Here is a 5,422-nt window from a genome sequence, read left to right on the forward strand (position 1 = left end):
ATAAAAGTTAACGTGAGTGTTCTCGGTGGTCAGGAACAAATGTAATCGCATGGCAGGATGCTGTAAAAGGACCAAACTTCAGCCAGGAGAACAACTGATATAATCCATCCACAATACTAGGTTAGTCATTCATATACTGCTGCATGGGCTGGGCTGTAGTAAGGTTTTAAAAACTGAGCTTAAATAAATGATTAGCGGTAATAAAAGCCGAGGGAGGTCAACAGGGATCACTGACTGTTTTAGGAGCTTTTTGAGATCAAATAGAAGAAAATACAAAACATTAAACATGTTAACAACACAAAAGCCATATTAAACGCAGACTACTTTAGGCCCGGAAGTAGGATTCGTCACGTCATCACTGAACAATCGGATTCTTTGTTAACCCACTAGTTAATATAGAAGAAAACCATCAATATGATGTAGCTGAGGGAGATTAAATGTGTTGTAGTTAGTTGTATGTTTACTTTAAATTCCTTTCTGTTAATGCCACTAAAAGTCAAAGACTGGGGAGATAGGTGGATCAGATGCAGCAGGTGGGGCGTTTAGGGAGCGTTTTAAGCATCTCTGCTAAGGGTTCATGGGTGGGGTTGTTGCAACCTTTTAGAAAATCTAAAATGTTCGTATTCGGAACAACCGAGGAGCCTAAAGAACACAAAGAAATATTTACAAAAGCATGAAAGCAGGGATGAATGTTCTCCTGGGTGAATTTACATTAATAGATCAAGAAAAGAAAGGAGCACATTTCCTGTGTACCGTGTTTGTAATCCACTGAACTGAGCTGGTAGCCACCTTTGCTGTGCAACACGTCTGCTTTGAGGTCTCTGATGTTCATCCACCTTTGCCACTGAGGGATTACTTTAGTGGCACTTTAACACACAGACTGAGCCATAATTAGCATAAAGGAATAAAGACACGCCGAGTTATTTGCATAAGACACAGTACCGGTTCAGAGGAGGGCATTTACTCTTCACACACATTTTCACGTATCTCGCCGAGTGGGTTACGATGTTAATGCTTCATGAAAGGATGTCTTCTAGTGTTTCATCATACTGTATTAACTTATCCTTAACAGCTACCAGGTCGGTCAGCGAGCAGGATTCTAATTGGCTTATGACAGCAAAGGGGTCATCGGGGTCTCCTCTTATTGGTATAAATCATCCTCTGTGAGACACAGCGGCCCCTCTTGCTGTGAGCATAAGTGGGTGACAGAGCTGTCCTGACCCCCGAGGTTTAGGTTGGTCTCAGAATAATAGTATCTGTTCCATGTTTAAAGCAGAATGTATAATTTAAAAGGGGCAATTTGTAAGAGCGACGCGTCATTACGATGGCTGTGTCGAGAGGAGAAGGGAAGAGGAGGAGTTTCTCAGATGGGGATTTCTCAGCAGGCACAAAGGTGTCTGCATTTTTTCTTTTATCTGAGCGAAAGATTGGTTGATGTATTGCAGCATCAAAAAATACTCCAGTTTGTTTCAACACGATGACAAAGCTGACAAAAGCCGAATACACAATGAGCGTAAATGAATGCAAAGCGGATTTGTTTGCTAGCAGAGGTTTGTGTTGCTAATACACAGCATTGCTTCATAAAGAGACCTTTCGCAGTTTCATGGAATCCAAATTTACTGCTATGAAGCTGATCATTTCCCCTGTTTTTCTTTCTATCCAGCTCCAAGAAGCCAACTCTGTTTTAGCTCAAACTGGGGTTTGAGGGCTGAATGGCCACTTATGACTGGATTCACAGGTTAATATCCTCCCGGTGAGGCATCCTCAAAACACTTCACTGAGGAGGTATCCTAGGGAGATGCCCCAAAACACCTCAGCTGGCTCCTTTCCACATCGAGGAGTAACAGCTCCACTCTGAGCCGCCTCCCAAATAATCGAGATTCTCACCCTATCTCTAAGTAGTCTTTTTTTGATTACTTTGGTGACCTCAGACACAGTGATGGGCGAGTCATCCCTCTTGTTCCCGAACTGTGCTTTTACTACAGAAAGTCTTTCGGTGGCATTGAGATCTTCAAATAATTCTTTATTATATCCATGGATGAGATCAGCAGCACCCCACTCCCACTATAGACGGTGTGAGCAGGAAGGTGCTGGAAATATATGAAAAGGTGCTCATTTCATATATTTCCAGTTTGTCTCACACATGTTTTTGTGTCATAATTCACCAAAGCTTGATCAGTTATCTTCACACGTGAAATCAATAAGACAGAATGTAGATTTAGGCTAATATCCACTCGTGAAGTACTTGTGGTATCATTGTGCTGAGATGTCCTTCCTGCTCTTAAGTATGTGGCATCAGTAGAATAGAGCCAAATGCTCAAAGCCCCTCTCTCTCTCCACAGCCTCACTCTGATGGGTGAAAGCTGGCAATCCTGTTTGTGCTATATTGCTCTATAATCACAGGTATGAGTGTATGTAATAAAGAGGCCATCATGTGTTTAACCCCCAGCGCCCATACAAAATTCATAAAAAAGAATCAGCCAAGAAATGAAATGCACTGCACAGGTTTCTTCCCAGTCAAGACAGTAAAGCATGGTCTTAATTTGAATTGCAGAAGGAATAAAAAGGAGAGAGAGAGAGAGAGGCCCAGAGGACGGGCTGAGCTGCAAGCTCATTTCAAATGGGAATCTGGTCTTCAGGGTACGAGCACATGTATGTGAGACAGACAGGAGAGCAAGATGGGGGGGCGAAAGGGAAAATCCAATTCCAGATTACATGTGCTTGTGGTGCAGTGTGGGTGGGCAAGTGTTGAAGCAAGTGAGGGAGCGTGTGAAAGGCAAAGAGAGAGAGAGAAAGCAGCAACGGAAGAATAGATATAATGTAGTTTCTACATAGCTGTGAGTGTGTGCGAATTGATGTGTTTGACATGCTGTGGGATGTGGGTTGAAGACACCAGAGATCAAATCAATAAATTTATACAGAAAACCAAACACGGGAAAAAAGAAGTCCTTTTATTAAAGTTAAAGGAAATGGTGGTACCAGTCTAACAGCGCCGTGGCTGTATACTCCCAGCTACACAAGAAAGACGCCGTATAACGTATCTTAAAATGATGAATATATATATACCACTATGTACCGCTATCCAGGATGAAACAACAAACATCCATGAGTACATCAGGAAGACTGACACAACTGACCGCATGTTAGTGAATACGTGAGGAAGGATAGACGTCAGCATGGCATGGCTCATCGGCAGATAGAAGAAGTGGCTGATATTGAATGGCTACCAGTGGCTGGACAAAGCTGCACTGAAAGACAGCACAGAGGCATTAATCATTGCAGCACAGAACAAGCTCTAAGTACAAGCTCCATAGAGGCTGGGGTCTACCTCACAATGCAAGACCCCAAGTGCAGGCTGTGTAAAGACACCCCTGAGACAATCCAGCAAATATTAGCAGGGTATCTGCGTGGTCTTCGGTTTGGAGGAACTCAGCAAGGGGCACTCAGGGAGAGAGACACCATCAAAACATTATTTTTGCTTTTCTTTTCTTAGGTAGCTGTTAAACTTACTTTTGTTCATATGTACTGCAGAAACGTTATTGTTTTTGACAGTAATGTAATCACCGCTAACAACAACATAAGATATGCACATCACTTCAGATATCAGAAACTTCCCACAACATACCTACGTCACACCCAGGTTCTTTGAATATGATGCCAAGTTTAGTTTAAGCTTCGTTAGTTTGGAATTACTGCCCCCAACAATCTTGATCGAATCAGTGATCTCTGACTAATGCATTAACCTCCTAGGACCTGGCGTCCACACATGTGGACATCACATTTTGGGTCGTCTAGACCAAAATACTCAATTTTGCTCCACAAAGGCCTGATATCCACGTACGAGGACATTATACCGCCACTGTTCTATAGAAATTTAAAACAAATATCCTCATATGTGGATTTCATTTTTCTCAGAGACAAAAAATCAGGTAAAAAAAAAAAAAAGTTCAATCTTTTTACATTCATCAGGTCCCAATCAGCCCACATAGCAAAGAGAAATCAAAAATGCATGCCATGAAAGAGTTCAGGAGGTTAAAGCAGTGGTGTCAAACAGAAGGCCTGGGGACCACAATCAGACCACAAAAGACTTCAATCCGGCCCACCGGACTTTTAAAGGAGGACATAAATTTTAGATTTTAACTGTATTTTCATCAAATTTACAGCTTGTTCTGCTGATAAAGACCTCCCCCACAGTAGTAAAGGTAACAGATAAACAATTAAATGACATCTACTTTAGAAGTGTCTGTTTTTTACAACGTGTCCACATTCAAATAAATAACTAAAATGGACATTTTTTTCTGTTTTGACAAAAACTTTCCTCTTTGTAATGACAGGGCAGTCTGGGCAATGAGCCAGCAGAGCTGTTTCTGTAATTTTACACTCTTATTTCAATCCCAAAGGGCCAAGCTGGAATTTTTTATTTCGCTTACTACAGCAGCATTTCTTTATCATCTTATAAAACTGAGACATTAGGTTGAAATTGCATCTCTTCTTCTTATCCTAAGACATCTTAGGGATTAAACGTGCAGTTAAACACCTTTATACTAACAGAAAGTTTCGCCGGTCTGGTCCACTGCAGATCAAAGTGGGCTGTATGTGGTAAAATGAGTTTGGCATCCTCATTTTTTTGGAGAGCTCAGTGCACATTACACATGCTCTTATTCACACTGAGGTTTTTATGGGTCATATAAAAAAACCTCGTGCAAACGTGTGGTGCTGTTTTCTGAGGGAGGACAGTCTCACGTCTTCATTTGTCACACTCTTCATGCTCTTAGATTATCCTCTACCAATGTAACTTGAACAATGCAGCTGTCACCACCATCCTTTAAAGCTCTGTTGATTAAACAAAGAAACAGTTTCTAAGAGGCTGCGCTGAAGTGCTAAATATCTCCTTCACGTCCACTGGAGGGGAAATGACATCATTTTAAAGTCTAGTCATCGGCGCTTACTGTAGAAAAGTGAGTGTGTCTGTGAAGCACACTCAGCATGATTGCAGTATTTTTAACTTTGTAGTACCGACTCGCATTTGCCCAACAAACAATTACTGTAAGCAAGTGAGACAAAGGGGCATTCAGATGTGAAACTTTTCTGCTGAAACACAGTGCGCTGTCACTCATCACGGTCCTTTCAGGAAGCGAACGCAATCTCAACACGGCGCTCTACACGCAGTTCACGCTGAAATTATGAAAAGATGAAAGTGTTTTTGCAGGACTCTGAAAGGTTTCGGCGCCGCTTCCTCGTGAAATATCTTCTTTAATGTATCTATCAAAGTGCACTTGATGAAAAACACTTTGTTCGTCTGAGAGTTTTCTGAGGTGTATTAAAGATATGTAAATATGAAACAGGCTGTTGTTGGAGTCCTGTCATGATTTTTTTTTTCTTTTTTCACTTTTTTTTATCAGGCTTTGTTATAAAATGGTTA

The 5,422-nt window shown here is 41.4% G+C and overlaps 1 protein-coding gene across 1 annotated transcript in view; it reads left to right on the plus strand.

Annotated features, from left to right (window-relative positions):
- The window catches only part of cacng2b (calcium channel, voltage-dependent, gamma subunit 2b), a 63,161-nt gene that overhangs the window by 36,464 nt on the left and 21,275 nt on the right, over positions 1-5,422 (plus strand). The gene's annotated exons all lie outside the window — the stretch shown is intronic.

Source organism: Pundamilia nyererei, unplaced genomic scaffold (genome assembly GCF_000239375.1).
Source record: "Pundamilia nyererei isolate P.nyererei 1_Seehausen unplaced genomic scaffold, PunNye1.0 scaffold00255, whole genome shotgun sequence".
In the NCBI taxonomy this organism is placed as follows: Eukaryota; Metazoa; Chordata; class Actinopteri; order Cichliformes; family Cichlidae; genus Pundamilia; species Pundamilia nyererei.